Source organism: Lissotriton helveticus, unplaced genomic scaffold, assembly GCF_964261635.1.
Source record: "Lissotriton helveticus unplaced genomic scaffold, aLisHel1.1 SCAFFOLD_404, whole genome shotgun sequence".
Taxonomy (NCBI): Eukaryota; Metazoa; Chordata; class Amphibia; order Caudata; family Salamandridae; genus Lissotriton; species Lissotriton helveticus.
The window spans coordinates 730,351-754,842 of NW_027612035.1; positions in this window are offsets into that span (position 1 = coordinate 730,351).

A 24,492-nucleotide genomic window follows, 5' to 3' on the forward strand; every position below is an offset into this window, starting at 1 on the left:
AAACAGAAACTATGGGATGACCTCCATACTAGTGCCGTCTCCAAAAACAGTGAGGCTTTTTGGCGAACAGTCAGATCCCCCTACCTAACAGACGATAACAGTCCCAAGATAGAAGTGGCTATAGAGGAAGATACCTGGGTGTCCCACTTCTCCAAAATCTTAAAAAATACAGTAACATCAGTAGGGACAGAAAACACACATCTAACAGTTGAATACCCAATACCCCTGCATTTTGACATCTCCGAGGTACTAGTGGCACTGGAAACAAGCAAAAATGGGAAAGCTCCAGGCCCAGATGGGGTCCCAGTGGATCTTTTTAAATACAATCTGGATCTCTGGGCCCCCATTCTCACTAGAGTGTGTACCGCAGCTGCTAAAGTGGGACTGATAGAATCCTGGACCAATTCTATCATGGTCCCAATTTTAAAAAAAGGGGATCGTCAGGATGTCAAATGCTACCGCCCCATCTCACTGCTGGATTCTCTGGGCAAGGTCGTTGGCAGGGTAGTCCTTGAGCGACTCCAGCAGTGGGCTGAGGAGGGAGGCATTATTTCCGATCTTCAGTTTGGATTTCGGGAGGGGTTTGGAACGGTGGAGCAGGCCCTCAATCTTAGCCTGATAGTGGGCAAATATACCCAAGCAAAGAAGGTCACGGTCTATATGGTGTATGTAGACCTGTCCACCGCTTTTGATTGCGTCTCACACGCAAAACTCTGGATGGTTTTCAGACAAATGGGAGTGGATCCCCCTCTTTTAGATTATTTGAGAGAGCTTTATTCTTAAGCCTCTGCGAGGGTGCGCTTCGGCGCAAAGGGGGAGCTGACAGCATCTTTTGGAGAGGAGCGTGGAGTCAGGCAGGGGTGCGTCCTGGTCCCCTTCCTCTTCTCATTGTACACGAATGGCCTGGAGGAAGAGATGATGAGGGGGGGCCAGGATCTCCTGCGGGTAAAACAGCGCCTGATTCCCGCTCTGCTTTATGCAGATAATGCTGTCATTCTGGCGCGCACTCCGCGCGAATTACAGAAGTCCCTGAATAGGTATATGGATTTCATGGGTGGGCTGGACCTACATGTGAATGTCAAAAAAACGTTTGTCATGGTAGCAGGCAGTGGGAAAAAACGAGCAAAGGATATCTATCTCAAAAACCAAAAACTTGAGGTAACTGCCCAGTACCCGTATTTGGGTATCATGATTGACGAAAGGCTGCACTGGAGGCCAGCAGTAGAGGCAAGGCGCCATCTTTTTAAAAGAGCTATAGTGGCCCTGATGAGCTTCTCTCAGAGACTGGGGAGGAGGGCACCAGTGGAGCTACTAAAAATTTATAGCGCCAAGTGTCAGGCGATTGCACTGTATGGGGCAGGAGTCTGGGGACACGTAGATGTTAGCGCCCTTCAGGTGGCAGAAAACACCTTCCTCATATTCCTTCTAGCAACACCGAGACGCACCTCAATCTACGCATCCCACTTGGAACTTGGTATCCCCTATTTAGAGGATTTGTTAAAGATCCAACCATTATTGCTTTGGCGGCACATCTGGACCTCTGACAAAAATGCGCTGACACAGGCAATCGTGGTAGACTCAATGGCTCTTGATCAATCCTTAAAAATAACATGGCTTCGGTATATCAGAAACTTCCTCAAAGATCTTGGCATTGAGAAGTATTATCTTCAACCCAAAGGTATTATTGATCTACCAAAGAGAGCGTTGAAACAACTCGCTCTGAGACACCTAGAGTCCTTTAGGTTGACCTCTGAGTCGACAAAACCCTCGGTCCTCCATGCCAACATGATCCAGGTCACATACTTTATCCAGCCTTATTTAACATTACAGATTAGTACGTATGATAGAATGTTACTGACAAGATTCAGACTAGACTTTTTCCAAAGATTAGTAGCTTTTCCTGAGAGAAATAGGTGGGACCCAATTCTCCCTGCTTGTCCCTGTGATGAAGAATCAATACAGACTAATTTACACACAATATTGTTTTGTAAAATCCATCATCCACACCGGGAAATTCTGGCTACTACCACTATTAAGGCGATGGGGACTTAGACAATGTCGTCCTGCAATGCTACGTCTCCAACTGCTAGAATCTGAACCTGTTTGCTATCATGTCCTTAATTTTCTAAAATGCGTTATGAAGCATAGGAAAAACCTGTAAAATTCATGCTGGATTTAGTCCCAGACGACGCAATGAAATACCTTGATTCTTTGTTTTAAACATATTAATTTGTCTTTGTCTGAATTTTATCCTGTAACATGATCTTTCTTTTAACATGAAATTGTATTACCAAATGTTGCTTTTATGGTTTTCCAATGTGTAAAGCCGAATAAAGAAATTATTATTATTACTTGCGCATATTATGAACATTCAATCATGACTTACTGCCTTTCGGTTTTAAAACGTAATTATAGGGCTGCTGCTGCTTACCACTGCTTGCTTCTTGAGGGGACTAATGCTGCAGCTGCGCAGTGCGCCGGGGCGGGTGAAAACTGGGAACTCTAATCCGCATTGGGGGCGCTAGAGGGCGCACTGCAGAATGGCTGCACTGCCGTGAGGCTCCTGCTGCCCGGAGCTTTTATCCGTCTATTGATCCTGCTGACCATCATTGCGCCCTGATTTGACCCCATAGGACTGCTGGACTATCGATCGACCACCCACGGTCCAACTCCTGTTTCATTCGGAGCTTGCTGGCCGAAGTTACGCGGGCTCCAAGTTTCCCCGACTCGGGCCCTGGATGTTAGGTGTTCCGTAGCCCGGCGTCACTTATCACGCTAGCCCGAGGCCTCGCACGTGGGGTGGAGGCCCGGATCTCCCTCCCTCCTCCGGACCGGATAGCCGACCGGGCACGCTGCGGAATCCCCCCCTGCGATGGGAATGGTTGTTGGATTCCACTTCTAGCTGTCCTGGACCTATTGACTTACGGAGACGCCGCGGATTGTCGTTTGGGCGCTTGGGTGGCGCACCCTTTGGCCTGAGGTGAGAGGCGGCCATTGTTTCGCTGGGAGTGGCGGGGCGTCCATGCCTGCTCGTGCCCCCAACTGTGGTGAGTGGTCGCGTGATTGGAACAGCCTGCGGCCTGGCCCTTATTGACTTGTGTCCCCCATTGTGCTAGTAGCGTTTTATCATGGGGAAGCCGGACACTAAGCAGTCCAAATTGTCCTTTGACTCAGGGGGAGCCATGAGGGGGACGCCCCTGGTGCAGGAGGCTGGGACTTCGCGGTCTCCCCCCCGCCTGTCGCTGATACTGGGCCGCAGCCACAAGCCCCGGATTTTCAGCAGATGATGCAGGAGATGAGGCAGGGGTTTGCCACGATAGTGGACAAAGTGGACAAACTGTCGTCACGCATGGATGCGGTAGTGCAGAAGCTAGATGTGCACGAGGAGCGCCTAACAACGGCGGAACAACGCATCTCGGACCACGACGATACTGCTGCCACTCATACTACGCAGTTGGCGAGGATGGACAATATATTGCGGGTGATTGCCGCTAAGAATGAGGAATTGGAGGCGAGGAGTAGGCGCAACAACGTTCGTACAGTAGGTGTGCCGGAGTCGACGAATGTAGGGAAAATGGAGACTTATGTTGAGAGACTCCTGGTGGGCGCCATTGGTACGGAGGCCTTCTCATCGCAGTTCATCATTGAGAGAGCGCACCGTTCACTGGGGCCTCGGCCGGCCTCTGGGGCTGCACCGCGCCCTATCAGTGCACGACTTCTAAATTATCGCGACCGGGACGCTGCCCTCCAGGCTGCCCGTACTAGTCGTGCCCTCTCCTTTGAAGGGGTTTCCTTCACCGTGTACCCTGATTTCACGCCGATGGTGCAGGACCAACGTCGTAAGTTCCTAGGGGTGAAGAAGAAACTTCGAGAACTACAAGTGGACTATGCTTTGCTTTACCCTGCTAAGCTGAGGGTGACGCACCAGGCTAAGCAGCACTTCTTCACTAACCCACAGCATGCTGAGGATTTTGTTAAGCGCCTCAAATGTGAACGAGCTGCTGCGGACCGGGGAGATGACCGGAACCCCGAAGGCGACCATTCGGCGGCTGAGGAGGAGGTCGCATGACTGGGGTGATCTTGCATTTATGAGACGTTGCTGGTACCTGCCTCGTGCGCCTGTGCGCTTGACTGTTTCGGTGGCCTCGGTGCTACCTTTCCTTGTACTGTGGGGAATTATCGTGACTGCTTGTTGATTTATGCTTGAGTAGCGGTTCTTGGGGTCGGTATGGGACCGATGGTTGGCGCCTTTTTGTTCGCGCTCTGGGCACCCACCCACCCCGCGCTGCGCCTGGGCCGTGTGTGACTCGTTGGCTCGGACACTGGCGTGGTGTGTGGGAGTGGTACTGTGCACCTCTAGAGGGTTCCCCATTGGGTGTACCCCACTAGTACCTTTGATTTGGTTTCTGGTCCTTTGCTGGTTGACTGGATGGGTGTTGGGGAATGGAGGGGGGTTGGGGGTTGAATGTCCTGATAGTTGGGGTTTCATCAGGTGGGAGGTGGGGGAGGGAACAATGCGGGTGACACGGGCTCGTCCTGGTCCCTTGGCCTATTGTGCTGTTTGCTTCTGCTGTCTGTTTGTGCTAGTGCGGCTCCATGTCCATGGCTCAGTCTGGTCCTTTGATACCTTGGATGGTATTGGTCCTGGGACCCATGCCTTCGTGCTACTTTGGCCTGAGAGTCATGGCTGCTATCTCCGCAGGCTGGATAGTAGTGAGCGTGCTACATGGGGGTTGCGTATGCGTGTCGAGGACCGGTTGGGCTGTGTATGCTGCGTGTTGCGTGATGTACTCCTTGCGTGCCTGTTGCACGGATGGTGCTGTCTGGGGGTGGGTGTTGGGGTTCTGGTTGGTTGATTTGGAAACTGGCTGGGATGTTTGTGGAGTGTATGTGGTGGGGCGATTGTGGTCTGGGCTGGTGACTCGCTGCTGGCTGGCGCTGGGAGTCGGGCACACTACCCCTTATCACTGGATCCTCTGGTGCCCTGATCATGGCTAATGTCGACTGACACTATAGACAAGATATCAATATTGTCCTGGAATGCACGGGGTCTTAATGATGCCAGGAAATGTCGAAATGTGATACAATATCTGGACAGGCATGCTATTCAAGTGGCCCTCCTGCAAGAGATGCATCTGCGGCCTGGACCTGCCCCCAGCTTTGGGGGGCGGTGGGCTGCGGCTAGGGTGTTTGCATCGTACTCCTCGTATGCACGTGGGGCTGTTATCCTTGTTAAAAGATCGCTTGCCTTTCAGGAACTGGGATCTATGGGAGACCCTGACCGTTATTTATCTCACTGCACCATCCCAGCTCAGAACCTGGCTATATGCAAATCAGTCTGTCCCTGGCCCAGTGCATCATGGGAACAGGGCAGACTAAACTACCAAGCCAATTCTTCACCAGAAAGGAGACAAGCTACCGGGGACCGGTTTCTGGCATTTCAGCCGTCTTCGGCCCGGCTTGCTTGAATCCTGATGGTGCAGTGAGAAAGGGACTCATGTCTGAGTATACCCTGCCACACCTATAGTGGCCAAAAACGAGTCAGAAAAGGGGGTGGTGATCAACAGAGTGTATGAATTAAGCAGACCACTCTTACCCAGTCCAAAGATCAGGGCTTGATCCATCACCGTTATTTATCTCACTGCACCATCCCAGCTCAGAACCTGGCTATATGCAAATCAGTCTGTCCCTGGCCCAGTGCATCATGGGAACAGGGCAGACTAAACTACCAAGCCAATTCTTCACCAGAAAGGAGACAAGCTACCGGGGACCGGTTTCTGGCATTTCAGCCGTCTTCGGCCCGCCTTGCTTGAATCCTGATGGTGCAGTGAGAAAGGGACTCATGTCTGAGTATACCCTGCCACACCTATAGTGGCCAAAAACGATTCAGAAAAGGGGGTGGTGATCAACAGAGTGTCTGAATTAAGCAGACAACTCTTACCCAGTCCAAAGATCAGGGCTTGATCCATCACCGTTATTTATCTCACTGCACCATCCCAGCTCAGAACCTGGCTATATGCAAATCAGTCTGTCCCTGGCCCAGTGCATCATGGGAACAGGGCAGACTAAACTACCAAGCCAATTCTTCACCAGAAAGGAGACAAGCTACCGGGGACCGGTTTCTGGCATTTCAGCCGTCTTCGGCCCGGCTTGCTTGAATCCTGATGGTGCAGTGAGAAAGGGACTCATGTCTGAGTATACCCTGCCACACCTATAGTGGCCAAAAACGATTCAGAAAAGGGGGTGGTGATCAACAGAGTGTCTGAATTAAGCAGACCACTCTTACCCAGTCCAAAGATCAGGGCTTGGTCCATCACCGTTATTTATCTCACTGCACCATCCCAGCTCAGAACCTGGCTATATGCAAATCAGTCTGTCCCTGGCCCAGTGCATCATGGGAACAGGGCAGACTAAACTACCAAGCCAATTCTTCACCAGAAAGGAGACAAGCTACCGGGGACCGGTTTCTGGCATTTCAGCCGACTTCGGCCCGGCTTGCTTGAATCCTGATGGTGCAGTGAGAAAGGGACTCATGTCTGAGTATACCCTGCCACACCTATAGTGGCCAAAAACGATTCAGAAAAGGGGGTGGTGATCAACAGAGTGTCTGAATTAAGCAGACCACTCTTACCCAGTCCAAAGATCAGGGCTTGATCCATCACCGTTATTTATCTCACTGCACCATCCCAGCTCAGAACCTGGCTATATGCAAATCAGTCTGTCCCTGGCCCAGTGCATCATGGGAACAGGGCAGACTAAACTACCAAGCCAATTCTTCACCGGAAAGGAGACAAGCTACCGGGGACCGGTTTCTGGCATTTCAGCCGTCTTCGGCCCGGCTTGCTTGAATCCTGATGGTGCAGTGAGAAAGGGACTCATGTCTGAGTATACCCTGCCACACCTATAGTGGCCAAAAACGATTCAGAAAAGGGGGTGGTGATCAACAGAGTGTCTGAATTAAGCAGACCACTCTTACCCAGTCCAAAGATCAGGGCTTGATCCATCACCGTTATTTATCTCACTGCACCATCCCAGCTCAGAACCTGGCTATATGCAAATCAGTCTGTCCCTGGCCCAGTGCATCATGGGAACAGGGCAGACTAAACTACCAAGCCAATTCTTCACCAGAAAGGAGACAAGCTACCGGGGACCGGTTTCTGGCATTTCAGCCGTCTTCGGCCCGGCTTGCTTGAATCCTGATGGTGCAGTGAGAAAGGGACTCATGTCTGAGTATACCCTGCCACACCTATAGTGGCCAAAAACGATTCAGAAAAGGGGGTGGTGATCAACAGAGTGTCTGAATTAAGCAGACCACTCTTACCCAGTCCAAAGATCAGGGCTTGATCCATCACCGTTATTTATCTCACTGCACCATCCCAGCTCAGAACCTGGCTATATGCAAATCAGTCTGTCCCTGGCCCAGTGCATCATGGGAACAGGGCAGACTAAACTACCAAGCCAATTCTTCACCAGAAAGGAGACAAGCTACCGGGGACCGGTTTCTGGCATTTCAGCCGTCTTCGGCCCGGCTTGCTTGAATCCTGATGGTGCAGTGAGAAAGGGACTCATGTCTGAGTATACCCTGCCACACCTATAGTGGCCAAAAACGATTCAGAAAAGGGGGTGGTGATCAACAGAGTGTCTGAATTAAGCAGACCACTCTTACCGAGTCCAAAGATCAGGGCTTGATCCATCACCGTTATTTATCTCACTGCACCATCCCAGCTTAGAACCTGGCTATATGCAAATCAGTCTGTCCCTGGCCCAGTGCATCATGGGAACAGGGCAGACTAAACTGCCAAGCCAATTCTTCACCAGAAAGGAGACAAGCTACCGGGGACCGGTTTCTGGCATTTCAGCCGTCTTCGGCCCGGCTTGCTTGAATCCTGATGGTGCAGTGAGAAAGGGACTCATGTCTGAGTATACCCTGCCACACCTATAGTGGCCAAAAACGATTCAGAAAAGGGGGTGGTGATCAACAGAGTGTCTGAATTAAGCAGACCACTCTTACCCAGTCCAAAGATCAGGGCTTGATCCATCACCGTTATTTATCTCACTGCACCATCCCAGCTCAGAACCTGGCTATATGCAAACCAGTCTGTCCCTGGCCCAGTGCATCATGGGAACAGGGCAGACTAAACTACCAAGCCAATTGTTCACCAGAAAGGAGACAAGCTACCGGGGACCGGTTTCTGGCATTTCAGCCGTCTTCGGCCCGGCTTGCTTGAATCCTGATGGTGCAGTGAGAAAGGGACTCATGTCTGAGTATACCCTGCCAAACCTATAGTGGCCAAAAACGATTCAGAAAAGGGGGTGGTGATCAACAGAGTGTCTGAATTAAGCAGACCACTCTTACCCAGTCCAAAGATCAGGGCTTGATCCATCACCGTTATTTATCTCACTGCACCATCCCAGCTCAGAACCTGGCTATATGCAAATCAGTCTGTCCCTGGCCCAGTGCATCATGGGAACAGGGCAGACTAAACTACCAAGCCAATTCTTCACCAGAAAGGAGACAAGCTACTGGGGACCGGTTTCTGGCATTTCAGCCGTCTTCGGCCCGGCTTGCTTGAATCCTGATGGTGCAGTGAGAAAGGGACTCATGTCTGAGTATACCCTGCCACACCTATAGTGACCAAAAACGATTCAGAAAAGGGGGTGGTGATCAACAGAGTGTCTGAATTAAGCAGACCACTCTTACCCAGTCCAAAGATCAGGGCTTGATCCATCACCGTTATTTATCTCACTGCACCATCCCAGCTCAGAACCTGGCTATATGCAAATCAGTCTGTCCTTGGCCCAGTGCATCATGGGAACAGGGCAGACTAAACTACCAAGCCAATTCTTCACCAGAAAGGAGACAAGCTACCGGGGACCGGTTTCTGGCATTTCAGCCGTCTTCGGCCCGGCTTGCTTGAATCCTGATGGTGCAGTGAGAAAGGGACTCATGTCTGAGTATACCCTGCCACACCTATAGTGGCCAAAAACGATTCAGAAAAGGGGGTGGTGATCAACAGAGTGTCTGAATTAAGCAGACCACTCTTACCCAGTCCAAAGATCAGGGCTTGATCCATCACCGTTATTTATCTCACTGCACCATCCCAGCTCAGAACCTGGCTATATGCAAATCAGTCTGTCCCTGGCCCAGTGCATCATGGGAACAGGGCAGACTAAACTACCAAGCCAATTCTTCACCAGAAAGGAGACAAGCTACCGGGGACCGGTTTCTGGCATTTCAGCCGTCTTCGGCCCGGCTTGCTTGAATCCTGATGGTGCAGTGAGAAAGGGACTCATGTCTGAGTATACCCTGCCACACCTATAGTGGCCAAAAACGATTCAGAAAAGGGGGTGGTGATCAACAGAGTGTCTGAATTAAGCAGACCACTCTTACCCAGTCCAAAGATCAGGGCTTGATCCATCACCGTTATTTATCTCACTGCACCATCCCAGCTCAGAACCTGGCTATATGCAAATCAGTCTGTCCCTGGCCCAGTGCTCGAACAGCCAGGTCTTGAGAAGTCTCCTGAAGGTCAGCAGGTCCTGGGTCTGCCACACGTGGATGGGGAGGTTGTTCCATGTCTTGGCGGCGAGGTAGGAGAATGATCTGCTGCCGGAGGTCATTCTTCGGATGCGAGGGACGGTGGCTAGGGCGCGGTCGGTGGAGTGGAGCTGGCAGGCTGGGGTGTAGAAGGTGAGTCGTCTTTATGCTGGTCCGGTGTCGTGGAGTGCTTTGTGAGCATGGGTGAGGAGCTTGAAGGTGATCTTGTTGACGGGTAGCCAGTGCAGGTCTCTCAAGTGGGATGTGATGTGGCTGTGGCGGGGGATGCCGAGGATGAGGAGTGAAGAGGCATTCTGCATGCGCTGTAGTCGTTTCTGAAGTTTGGCGGAGGTTCCTGCTTAGAGGGTGTTGCCGTAGTCCAGCCTGCTGGTGACGAGGGCTGGGTGACCGTCCTTCTGGTTCTGGTGGGGATGCATCTGTAGATCTTGCGGAGCATGCGGAGGGGGATACAGCGTTGACTTGCTGGGTCATTGACAGCGTTGAGTCCAGGGTGGACCCCAGATTGCGTGCGTTATCAGTGGGAGTTGGTGCAGGTCTAAGTGTGGCAGGCCACCAGGAGTCGTCCCAGGTGGACGGGGTGCAGCCAAGAATGAGGAACTCCATCTTGTCAGAGTTCAGTTTCAGGCGGCTATTTTTCATCCATTCAGCGACGTCCTTCATTCCTTCGTGGAGGTTGGTTTTGGCGGAGGTGGGGGCCTTTGTGAGGGAGAGGATTAGCTGGCTGTTGTCAGAATATGAGATGATTTTGAGGTCGTGCGATCGGGCTATGTGGGCGAGCGATACCATGTAGACGTTGAAGAGTGTCGGGATAATCCTTGGTGTACGCCGCAGATGATTTTGGTGGCTTTAGATTGGAACGGATGGAGGCGGACACTTTGGGTTCTGCCGGTGAGGAAGGAGGTGGTCCAGTCCAGGGCTTTGTCGCGGATCCCTGCTTTGTGGAGGCATGTGCGTAGGCTGTGGTGGCAAGTGGCAGCCGAAAGGTCGAGGAGGATGAGGGCTGCAGTTTCTCCATTGTCCAGCAGGGTCCTGATGACTTCGGTGGCAGCGATGAGGGCAGTTTCGGTGCTGTGGTTGCTGCGGAATCCTGATTGGGATGGGTCCAGGATGTTGTTCTCCTTGAGGAAGAGGGTCAGTTGCCTGTTGTCAATCTTCTCGATGGCTTTTGCCGGGAACGGGAGTAGGGAGATGGGCCGGAAGTTCAAGAGGTCTTTAGGGTCCGCCTTAGGTTTCTTGAGTAGGGCGTTGATCTCGTCGTGCTTCCAGCTCTCCGGGAAGGTGGCGGTCTCGAAGGAGTTGTTGATGATCTTGTGGAGATGGGTGCGATGGTGGAGCTTGCTTCATTGAAGATGTGGTGTGGGCAGGGGTCTGATGATGAGCCGGAATGAATGGTGTTCATGATTTTGATGGTGTTGTCGTCTTTGACATGGGTCCAGAAGAGCAGGGGGTCAGTGTGGCTAGGGGACGGTGAGTCTGAGGTGTTGGTGGCCGTCGGAGGGGCCTGGTTGTTGAAGCTGTTGCGGATGTCTGCGATCGTGCGGTGGAAGAAGGTGGCTAGGGAGTCGCCGGGGTCTTGCAATGGCAGGATGTAGTTGGAACTGGGGTTGGAGAGTTCCTTCACGATGTTGAAGAGCTCTTTGCTGTTGTGTGTGTTGTTGGCAATGCGTTCCTTGAAGGAAGTCCTTTTGGCGGTTCAGATGAGTTGGTGGTGTCTGCAGATGGTGCTCTTGTGGGCTGCATTGCTGTCCGGTGTCTGTTCATGGTGCCACTTCATCTCGAGCCTTCGGCAGGTCTGCTTGGATGCCTGGAGGTCAGCGGTGAACCAGATGGCTATTCTGTTGGTGCGTCTATTTGAGGGTTTCTTGATCGGGGCAAGAGTGTTGGCACAGTCGTTGATCCATTGCCTGAGATTGCTTGTGGCAGTGTCGGTGTCAGTTGGTGGGTTTCGGGCAAGGGTGGTGATTAGCTGGTCTTCGGTGACTTTGCTCCAGCTGCGGCGGGGGTCCGGTGTGTGTGGTGGTGCGTGGTGGGTTTCTCGAAGGTGAATTGGATGCAGTGGTGGTCGGTCTAGTGGAGTTCAGTGGTGTGGCTCAAGGTGACATGGTTGCTGGCGGAGAAGATGCGGTTGAGTGTGTGTCCGGCGGAGTGGATGGGAGTTATGACAAGCTGTTTGAGTCGTGGAAAATTAAATCGGACCGAGCTCTGAAACATATCAGAGAAATCAAGGTGGAAGGGGAGGCGGCACTAAGGACATCTAGTCAGGAGATAGTCTCAAAGAATTCATAAAAGGCTTTACCTATCTATAGGGAAGAGTTACCAGATGATCAGATGGCACGAAATACGTGGCTGGAAGGAATATTGCTCCAAACCTTATCAACAATACAGAGCAACAGTTTAGAGATTGCAATAACAGAGGTAGAGGTAAAGGAAGCAATACGACAGGTAAAAAAAGGGAAAGCATCTGGCCCAGACGGTCTTCCTGGGGAGATTTATAAAGTCTTGGGGGAGAATATCGTCCAAGTAATGACAACCCTTTTTAATGGTATCCTTAGGGAAGGAAAGCCACCGCCAAAATCTCGGGGTGAGGCCACAATTGTTCTTATACCCAAACCAGGGAAGGATGTATCAGATTGTGGGTCTTATAGACCAATATCTTTGCTGAACAGCGACTATAATATCTTTGCCGCCATACTTTCAGCAAGACTGGGTAATGTAATAGGCACCATTTTTCATCATGACCAGAAAGGCTTTATTAAGGGGCGCCATCTTTCAGATCTCACACATGATTTGGTAGGGGCCATAGATATTGCCTCTGCTTTTTCCCTTCCACTGGCCACCTTAACCCTGGACGCAGCTAAGGCCTTTGATAGGGTTAATTGGCCCTACCTAAATGATGTGTTAAAAAGGTTTAACTTCGGGGAGGGCTTTCAAAGAACTATTGCCTTGCTCTATCGAGCCCCTTCGGCTAGGCTGCTGATTAATGAGATTTTGACAGAACCCTTTAAGATTACTAGAGGTACGAGGCAGGGCTGTCCTCTCTCTCCCCTCCTTTTTAATTTATACATTGAGCCGTTTGACCAGGCTTTGCGAGCAGACGAAAATATACCATCATTCAAGTTTAAGGAGTGGGAGAGGCGGACGGCATTATATGCCGATGATATCTTAATCTTTACCTCGGATCCGGTGTTGTCCTTCCCTGCCGTGATTCAGAAGGCCGTAGAGTTTGGCAAGATCTCAGGCTATAATATCAATTCAAGTAAGACCGAGGTCATGGTGTGGAATATTCCGGACCCACGGTTAGGCATAACCACCACCACCTCTATGCGCTATCTCGGGATCTGAATCACCCAAGACATCGGAACCATTGCCCAAACTAACTTAGATCGAGTCTCCGGGGAATGTAAGGGCCTATTGAAATCTTGGACTCACTTGCCACTTTCTATAATGGGTAGGGTCAACTTAATAAAAAATGTCTATCCTTCCTAAGTTCATATTCATTTTTGGTGCCATTCCTTTGGGGTTTGATGTGAAGATGTTGGACAGATGTCAGCGAGAGCTTAACTCCTTTATTTGGAATTATAAGTCGACTAGAATCGCGTGGAAGAAGTTGAGGAGGAGAAGGGAGAAGGGGGGTCTCGCCCTACCGGATTTAGTGTATTACGCATGGGCCTTTCAGTTGTCCTACTCCAGGATGTTATTAAAAACACCATCGAGTCTTCTGGAGGGTACAATGTATAAAGCCATGTTAACCGGAGCAAATCTACCAGCTGACGGATTTCTATATAAATTTGGGAGCCAGAAATATTTTAAGAAAATAAGACTAAAAATCATACAGTCATGGGCTAAGGTCGGGCTAGCCATTAGAAGAAGATTGGGGCTGTCTTACTACTCCAATTTCGCTCCCATATGGGACTCCCCGGGTTTACCGGAGTGCCTTAGGGACAGTTTATATTCTCCATTAGATGAGGCTGGAATTGCTAGATGGGGAGAGCTATTGGTGGACGGATCGATACTTCCTTGGGATGAATTACATGAGCGTATAGGTCCAGCATTTTCTAGATTTAAATTCATCCAGCTGGAAAGCTGGGGGAGAGCCCAGCGGTGCAAAGATGTATTATTTGGGAAATCAAGCTCCCTGGAGCAGCTGCTACTAGAAAGACCTAGGGGTGGTAAGGAGGTGGCCTTCTGGTATTGGCAGCTTCTGGAGGAAACCGATGGGGATTTCACCCTTCCAGATGAATTGTGGGGAGAGACAACTGGCTTTCAATGTGAGGAGATATGGTTAAGATCTTTTGCGCTCCTCTATAAAGTGGTGAAGCCATCATGGCTGAGGCGTAACCATCTGTTCACAGCACATCGGGCTTATATAACACCGCTGAGACTTTCCAAATTTATCCCAGACAAGAAATGTAATAAATGTAATTTACCAGAAGCTTCAGATATTCACATGTTCATGGAATGCCCCAACATCGGTCAGTTCTGGGAGGAAGTGGTGTCTACCTTAAATTCCATTTTGAATACATCATTAGTAATTTCATTGCCACTTATCATCTTTGGATTAGAGGACAGTATTTCTGGTATAGCAAGATCTTTTCTGTTTTATGCCATTCTGTTGGCTAGAAGGCAGATTTGCATACGGTGGGTGGAAAAAACTGCTCCAATATATTCGGACTGGCTCACGTCTTTATATGAAACATCAAAGGTGGACATGGCTAGAGCTTGCAATAATCGTAACCTGGCCTTTTGGGATCTGTTGATACAGTGGAGATAGTGTTCCAGGGTTTTTTTTGTTTTTTTTGTTTTTTTGTTTTTTTTTGTTTATTTCCCCGGGTCCTATGATTATGCCACCAACACTCCTTGGACCGGGTCTGGCCTCGATACGGTTTTGGTCCTTCAGGTTGAGACATACCTAGATGGAGTCAGCGTAAGAACTTAAAATCCCCTTTTTCTTGGGACTTCTCTGCCACAAGTAAAACATCTCGGATTCCAGTTCCAGAGATGGGTATCACATTCTTGGTTCCCTCTCTTGGTCAGGGACACGCAAGGTGGTTAGCATTTCCTAAGCAGGGGGTAAGGCAAATGAGGACAAAAAAAAGCTGTTTGAGTCTGAGGTTGGCAAGCTTGTTGAACAGGGTGGTAGAGATGCTGTCGTTGGTGTTCTCGAGGTGGAAATTCAGGTCTCTGAGGAGGATGTAGTCCGTGGATGCAAGGGCGTGCATTCTGACCAAGTCGGGGATGGAGTCGCTGCATTATGGCCGAGGGGGCATGTAGACGAGGGTTCCTCTGAGGGTGGTGTTGGGGTCGATGTGGACCCGGAAGTGTAGGTTTTTGGCGGTGCTGAGAGTGTTGTGGTGCTGGTCGATATTCTGAGGGTGTTCCTGTGGACGATGGTGATTCCTCCTCCTGCTCTGTTGGTACGGTCCCTGCGGGTGATCTTGTAGCCGTCCCGGATGGCTATGGTGATGTCAGGTGCCAAGGAAGGGTTCATCCAGGTCTCCGTCAGGAAGGTGACGTCCAGGGAGGATTAGTTGAGTAGGTCCCAGAGTTCGATGACGTGCTTGCGGGCAGAGCAGGTGTTGAGTAGTATGCATCTGAGGTGGTTTCATCCTACCTTGGTGGGTGAGGTGACAGCTTGGAGGCTGATGAAGCTGCAGCTCCAGCAGGAGAAGGGTCCTTGGTTGCGCTTCTGAGTTTCCAGGAAGCAGGTGTATGATCGGCCGGCGTTGCGTGCGTGGAGGGAGCTGGCGTCATAGTGGTGGCGGGCATCGTGGCGTTCACAGGGGCCAGAGGGTCTGGAGCTGGGCATGGTCCAGCAAGGACAAGCACAGACAAGCTTGCATGTGGCGCGCCTTCGGTGTGGCCACGCAGCGGCCACCATAAGAAGGGGAGGTGGGAAGAAAGAGCAGCTGGGAGGCGGGAGTGGGACGAATAAACGAGCAGGGGGCGGGGCCACAGTTGATGCATCAGAGGGAAGGGGAGAGGAAGGCTGGAATGCTGAAGGGCTACGGAGTGAAAAACAGGCAGAAGCACAGAATACAAAGAAAAGGAATACAACAGTGGGCACAAAATAATAGAGCAGCAGAAAAGTGGGTAACAGATACAGTAAGAAGTAATACAACAGCAGACAAATAACAGGCAAAAATGAACAGAGCGAGCACACAGATACTTACTGCTCACCACTGGGCCATCAGGGATGAAGCACAGACGGGAGCCTGTGGGTGGAGGAGGGCCTCAAACTTGTGGCAGCAGCGAGATCAGGGAGCAGGGACACGGGCACAGACAGGTGGGGCTGTGCGGCGTGGAGGGCGACCTGCCTGGATCAGAGTCAAGGGTCGCTCCTTCATCTCACTCTTGATTCATGGCTCTTTAATCCACCACCAGCCACTCTAGGCTCCTTTATCTCACTCTTGATTCCAACTCATGCCTCTTTAAGCCACCCCGACACTCCCGGCTCCTTTACCTCACTCTTGATTCTACCTCGTGGCTCTTTAATCCACCCCCAGTCACACCTCATGGCTCTTTAATACACCCCAGACACTTCTGGCTACTTTATCTCACTCTTGATTCTACCTCATGGCTCTTTATTCGACCCCCAGCCACTCCCTGCTCCTTTATCGCACTCTTGATTCCACTTTAGGGCTCTTTAATCCACCCCCAGACACTCTCGGCTCCTTTATTTGACTCTTGATTCCACCTCATGGCTCTTTAATCCACCCCAGACACTCTCGGCTCCTTTATTTGACTCTTGATTCCACCTCATGGCTCTTTATTCCAGCACCAGACACTCCTGGCTCCTTTATCTCACTCCTGTAGGTCCCTGCTTTCTCCCTTTGTCAACTTTTTCATCTTTCTCTTCCTATTTCTTCCCTTTGTGTGTTTTTCACTCCCTTGTTTTGTGTCAAAGTCTGATGAGGAAAAATCGGTGCCGGCCCCCAAAGGGAGAGTGCTGATGGGCCCCACCTGCGACCGCCGGCAAAAACTAAGCTTTGATCAACATCTTACCCCTTGTTTGATAAATGAAAGAATTTAGGGCAATCGGGCGGGGTGAGGGGAAGAATAAAACAGACAGGAAGGAGAAGCATGAAAGGAAAGAAAACACAAAACAGAGAATGCTGAGGAAGAAAATACATGCAAGTCACTCCATGACCACATCCCCTCGACCCGTCACTGTGGCTTCTGATACAGCGAATGTCTGCGTTTTAGCTGTTGCTCAAACGCTATGGTGGTCTCATGATCCTACGGGTGGTCTGGCTCATGGTGGTCGGATGATCCTACCCTTGGTCTGGCTCTTTCTTCCAAACATCTTGTGTCGGTGTAGATGTGGCCAAAGAATGTGATCTCTTCTTTTTTTAGTTCAAGCTTGACTGGATTCAGTCAATCCAACGCCTTCCTGCTGGAGGTCTCTCCTCCTCAGACAGGAAGCCCAGACTCTGGGCCTCATTTATGAGGTTTTGGGTAGGGCAGCACCACAAGGAATCTTGCTGCACTGCTCTATGTCAGAGCAAAAGGGCAGGAATGCGCCGTATCTATGTGATACAGCGCATTCCTGTCCTTTTCCCCAGCGCAGGCGCACAATGGGCTGCCATGCACCAACACAGGCAGCCTTTCGCCATGGTGCAATGCAAGGGTGCCTGCGTTGCGGGGCTGATTGATTTTGTGCAGGAAGGGAGAACGTCCTGCACAAGGTCAATCACAAAAGGTGATTTCCTTTTTCAGAATGCAGCACACCTAGAAAAAGGAAAGGACGAGGAGAAATAAAAAAACTTCTCCTTGTTGCGCCTCCCTGACGCGAACCCTGGTGTGGCGTTAGATTCTGATGTATTCCCAAGTGTACAATCGCTCATAAATCTGAGAATGCGTCAAGTTTCATGAGTGTGTGTGGGAACAGCCACAGTAACACCCATGGAATGCCTGTTTTATGCAGTGCTCCGCGTGAAAGGGGCACATATTTATAAGGCCATGAAATGCCATGGAAAGTGGCTTTACGTCGGCTTATAAAGATGCAGTAGCACCTTGCGCCACTGGGACATCAAAAAATGTAAGTTCCAGCGGCACAAAGGTGCCAGTTTCTGGGTTCTACGTGCACCAGCATGCGACCTGGCTAGATGTCATATATCTGGTCTGCTCTCAGCCTGAGTTGGCTTCATCTTGCCAACCATGAGCGGCATCTCCTTTTGGATTCTGGTGCAGAACATGTTAGCCCTGTGGGACACCCTACAAGTTGACCAATTTGAAACTTATGAAAACTCCCATTGTCCACAATTGGGTTTCCTCCAGTTTATACTATGCAAAAAGTTAGGGGACACATTTCGGTTATGGTGGCATTTTCCGCTTCACTACACCTTTTTTCTCATATCCTGAATTCATCCCGTTTTCAGGAATATTCACCATGACTGGCCTGAAGCAAGTCTTTGACTTAACAAGGAAGAGAGGAAGGGGATAGAAGGGAATACTCCCGGTCCCCTATATAATATACTTAACAAACAATTGAAGGAGTAAACCCTGAGGACAGAAAATGTCCACGTGGTATAAGGGAAGATACACAAAAGTGAAAAGTTTCTCCTTTTTTAGAAGACCCATCACTCACCAACCTACTTGGTGACATGCTTCATCATTGGGGTCCCACCCGAATAGCCGAATGCTATCCGGGTGTGCTTCAACACCTGATTACAGTGGAGCAGGTTTTGATTGCAACAGTTGTGCAGGTGAGTGAAAAACAAATGAATTAAAAATTGTCCTAATTTAACTCCCTAGAATACTGTAATATGGAGCAACAGAACAATATTAACAAGCATTTACAATGCAATGGTCTCGGCATTATTAAAGGTAGAGCTATTGGCATTGCTCATGACATTTTTTCTCATTTTCTTTTTCTTTAAAACATAAATAAATGGTGTTGTCATTTACAATGGCAATAGGTGAGCATTAGACAGTAATTGAGAGTATTCCCGCTCCACTCTAAGCTGTAGCCCCAAGCGTGGTGCTGCACTCCAAGCTGTTGCCCTGTATGCGGAGCTCCACTCTTAGTTGCTGCCCCGTGCGCGGCGCTGCACTCTAAGCTGCTGGCCTCTGTCCAGTGTTCCAATCTAAGCTGCTGCCCAGGATGCACTGCTGCACTCTAATCTACTGCCACATGCACAGTGCTCCATTGTAAGCTGCTGCACAGTGCTGCACTCTAAGCTGCTGGCCTCTGTCCAGTGTTCCAATCTAAGCTGCTGCCCAGGATGCACTGCTGCACTCTAATCTACTGCCACATGCACAGTGCTCCATTGTAAGCTGCTGCACAGTGCTGCACTCTAAGATGCTTCCCCGTGCTGCAATCTCCACTCCTTTGTGTCTCCTTTCTGGCCTCTTTCCTACTTAACTTTTCATTCTTTCTCCTTCAATCCCATTTCCACCTTCCCACAACCCCTTTGAACACTGTTAGCTTAACATTTGTGTTTCTCTCGGTCTTATGATGTTGGCCCTGCTACCATTCACTTCTGACCTTCACACACCCTCACACCCTCCCACCTCCTCACCCTCACACACCCTCACTCTCCCACACACCCTCACCCACCCTCACACACCCTTACACACCTTCACACCCTCACCCTCACCCCCCCTCACCCTCACACATCCTCACCCCACTCACCCTCACACACCCTCACTCACCCCCACACCCTCACAACCCTCTTACCCACACACCCTCACCCTCACACACCCTCATCCTCACGTACCCTCACACCCCCTCACCCTCACACCCCTCACCCTCACATCCCCTCACCCTCCCTCACATCCTCACCCTCACACCCCCGCACCCTCACACCCCCTCACCCTCACACCCCTCACCCTCACACCCCCTATCCTGCACCCTCACACCACCTCCCACACCCATCACCCTCACACACCCCCTCACCCTCACTCACCCTCTCTCACTCTCACACACCTTCTCACATACCCTCTCACCCACCCTCACCCACCCTCAACCTCACACACCCTCTCACCCTCACACACACTCTCACCCTCACCCTCTCACCCACCCTCACCCACGCTCACCCTCACACCCCATCACTCTCACCCCCTCACCCTCACACCCTCAGTCTCACACACCCTCACTCACCCTCACACCCTCACCCTCACAACCCTCTCACCCTCACTCCCCTTCACCCTCACACACCCTCACTCACCCTCACACACCCTCACTCACCCTCACACACTCTCACCAGCATAACATAACAAAACATCGCATAGCATAACAAAACAAAGCATAGAATAGCAGAACACAAAAAAGCATAGGATAGCAAAACATAGCATAGCATAACAAAACAAAGCATAGGATAGCAAAAACAAAGCCTAGCATAACAAAACATAGCATAGCAAAACACAACAAAGCATAGCAAAACAAAACACACAAAAAATAGCATAGCAGAACAAAACAAAGCATAACATAACAAAGCATAGCAAAACAAAACATAGCATAGTATAACAAAACATAGCATAAAAAACAAATCATAACATAACAAAACATAGCATAACATAACAGAAAAACACAACAAAACAAAGCATAGCATAACAAAACACAACAAAACAAAGCATAGCATAACAAAACACAACAAAACATAGCATACATAACAAAACATAGCATAGCAAAGCATAACACCATAGCATAGCATAACAAAACACAACAAAGCATAGCATAACATAACACAACATAGCATAGAATAACAAAACAAAGCTTGGCCTAGCATAACAAAACATAGCATAATAAAGCATAGCATAGCATAACAAAGCATAGCAAAACACAACAAAACATAGCATAGCATAACAAAACACAAAATAACATAGCTTAGCATAACAAAACACAACATAGCATATCATAATAAAAAAAGCTGAGCATAGCATAGCATAACAAAACATAGCATAACAAAACATAGCATAGCAACATAAAGCATAGCGTAACATAGCACAACAAAACATAGCATAGCATAACAAAACATAGCATAGCATAACAAAACACAACAAAACCTAGCATAGCATAACAAAACAAAGCATAGGATAGCAAAACTAAACATAGCATAGCATAACAAAACAAAGCATAGGATAGCAAAACAAAACAAAGCATAGCATAACAAAACATAGCATAACATAGCAAAACATAGCATAACAAAACATAGCAAAACACAACAAAACATAGCATAGCTTAACAAAACACAAGACATAGCATAGCAAAACAAAACATATAATAGCATAGCAAAACATAGCATAGCATAGCAAACAAAACAGAGCATAGCATAACAAAGCATAGCATAGCAAAACATAGCATAACAAAACATAGCATAGCATAACAAAACACAGCATAGCATAGTATAACAAATCAAAGCATAGTATAACAAAACAAAACATAGGATAGCAAAACAAAACATAGGATAGGATACAGCATCACTCAGCACCACTACAGCATCACTCAGGGGCACCACAACATCACTATGCGCTACCACAGCACCACTGAACGCCATAGCATCACTCGTTTATCATCATAACATCACTCAGCGTCACCACAGCATCAATCTGTTCAACCATTAAACAACAACTGGTTCAAATATGTTCTCTCAATGTTTCAAGCTTTATTGCAAATGTAATAAAAAGATGTTAATATTTCACTTCTGTTCTTGGATTTTCGTCACGATAAAAAACACTGAACATAATCTTCCCAAAAGTTATTTACAAAAGTTTAAGCTATTGCCATTACAAATTACAATAACTTTTATTAAAGTATTAATTATTAAAAAAATTAAAAGCCTAATGTTATTTGTAATATCAATACATGTAAGTCACGTACATACAACACATATTGCATTACAAATGCTATAGGTGTCACATTTGCGAAACTTATAACTATTGCATTGTAAATGACAAAGCTATTCATTTAGCTATTTTCAAAAACAAAACATAAATAAAAAATGTGTCATGTACAAGACCAATAGCTCAAACTTTCCTAATGAGAGACCTATTGCATTGCAAATGCTTGTTATAAATTTGGTGTTTACAGTAATTCTAGCATTCCATGCACGGCGTATCGTACATCAGTGAGAAATGCGTGAATGGTAATTGCCAGTCATACTTCGACTCGCGGTTGGTAATGAACCCATTTCAGTGAATCCACCCCACTGCGTTATTTGCAATGGGTTTCTTAACGCTCGATTCGAGGAATGAGCGTTTTTTTTAGAAAGAGTAAGATAAAAAAGCGTGCATGCTTGTTTGTGCGCTTAAAAAGACTGCCAAATAGGACAGGGGAAATTGAAAGCTTATTTGAGACTCGATTCGGTCGTGCCTCATGGAAGCCAGGGATATGGCGCTGGCTTTAGTCACACTCTGGGGAGAAAACCGAGATGCGAGGGGCCGGCGTGAGCTCAGCAAATACCTTGCTGTTGGTCCTTGGAGTAGCGGAGCCGGCCCGCATGGTACCTGGTGTACTTACCCCATCAAACCATGCCGCCCGCTTGTCCGCCTATTTTCAGAACCCTTCATGGCCACTCGAGGAACACCGAGAGTGCATCTCCTCGCAATTTTAACCAGGACCAGTAACAGCGTCCTTCCGGATACGTCACGTGTAGGGTGACCACGTGGTCACGTTAGAACGTGACTATGTCACTAAGGGGCGTGTCCGGGCGTTGGAAACTTAAAACCAACAAATCAAATGTCCGTGTCGTGAAACAAGCGGTGTGACATGGGACATTTAAACTTAATATTACTACAAGGTATTAGACCATTGTCACACATGCTAAGTAAAGCATGCATAAGGATTCGTGTGCGGGGCTGAGTAGTTATTGCCTTGTTCATATCCATCCTCAGATCTCGTTCACCATCAGGGTGCGAACAGTGAGGTTCGCAGTGCTAGCAAGTGATGGATAGTAGTAACACCGGCGGAAAAACAGGGGGTTCACTATTCAGCAAGCAAAGACAGAAATCTGTCTACCCAACAGGTATTTGTCTAAAGTGACCCAGGAATTTGCAGTATGGTGTTGTGTGTCTGGAAGCCATAGAATGATACGAGTATTCAGAATGAGTGGTCCCACTACAGGGTCATGGGGAAGTGTCATGTGCCAGTGACTATCCTGAGCAAGTAGTGGGTAGCGTGGTGGTTGTAAATACCAAATCAGCGCTAAATTAATCCACTCAATCATTTTGTGATGTCAATGACCCTGAACAGGTAATACGGAGGCTCTAGTAGTCACTTGTTAGGGCTGGACGTTATCTATGAAGTACAGAGCTCTACAGGATATTCTCATTTAAGACGTTTTTGTCTGTGGACAGTCTATATATCCATCGCTGTTCTTCCTCAAACAGGCGTTGTTGTATCTTGTCACCAGTTTTATTTTGCTCAAATATTGTCCACCGCATATCATTGGTTGTGTGGTTCACGTGAAGAAAGTGTTCTGTTAGTCTTGTTGTTACTTTTTTACACCTGATTGCGCTGCCTACATATTGGAGGCCATATAGGCATTTTATCAAATACACTACATTGGTGGAGTTACAATTCGTGTGTACCTGTTGCGTCCACACTTTGCCAGGTTCGAGTGTAAGTGTTTTAGTCATGCTGGTGAGGTGGTACACGCTGCAGTTCCTGCACGGAAAGTGGCCCACGATGTTGGGTGGGCCCCATGCGTTAAGAACAATTGGTAAATTATCATGTTTTTTTTTCTTTGGGCGTGTGCTCACTTGAGAAACCATCAGACTTCTCGCTTTCTAGAAAGAAAATAAAGGTTTTTCCCAGTGCAGGTTCCCTGTCTTGAGCATACCCCAGTGCTTATTGATGGAACATGTCACGTGGTTAGACGCCATGCTGTTGGTGGTGACACACGTGAGTGGTATTTCCTCCTCTGTGGGTCTCTTGTCTTCCAACAAGGCATCTCTCGGGTGGTTATGGGCTTTTTTCTGGCATTTGTTCAGTATTCTTTCAGGGAACCCTCTGTCTGTCAGTTTCCTAGTGATGTCCACTGCTTGGGAGCGGTAGTCCATGGTTTTACTGCAATTGCTGCGCAACCTAAGGTATTGGCCGTAGGCCAAATTCTCCCTTAATGGCCTCGGATGGAAGCTTTCGTATCTGAGTAAGTTGTTCTTTGCGGTAAGTTTGTGGTGGGTCTTGGTTTCCAGGCGTCCATTCCCTTTAGTGATCACAACATAGAGGAACATCCGGTTGGCGCAGTCCCGTATATGGGTTAACCTCAAGTTTCGATCACAGGTGTTAATCCAGGAAATTAAGTCAGTAAGAACATCGTTCGGTCCTTGCCAAATGACAAGGACGTCGTCGATGTATCTCTTTCAGAACTTGATATGTGGAGAGAAAGGGTTCAGGTCATTCAGTATGAATTTCTTATCAAACTCGAACACATAAAGCCCGGCCACACTCTGGGCGAAGGTACTCCCTATCAAAGTACTCCCGATTTGGCGGTAAAGGGCTCCCCCACATTCAAAGTAATTCTTATTCAGGGCCAATCTGGCGCACTCAAGGATGAACTCTTTGGGTGTCCTGTATGTCCAGTCAAACTCAGCCAGTGCTCTTTTAAGCACTTCCAGGGTGTCATCTTGAGGGATGCTGGTATAAAGGCTTTCTATGTCAAAGCTTACCAGGATAGTTGTTTCATCTATTGTAACATCCTTTAACAGGTTGAGTAGGCTCTTGGTGTCTTGCAGGTAAGTCTCAGTGCTCTGTACCAAAGTTTTTAGAAAGCAGTCACAAAGCGTGACAATGGTTCCAGCAGGGACCCTATTCCGGAGACGATGGGTCTGCCAGGAGGGGTATTTTTGTTTTTATGGATCTTAGGCAAAGTGTAAAAATAGGGAATCTTGCCCTCACTGTTGGTAAGATAGTCTGCCTCATGTTTAGAAATATGTCCTCTGGATTCAGCATAGTCAACTAAGGATCTGATTTCTTGTTTTAAATCCTGAGT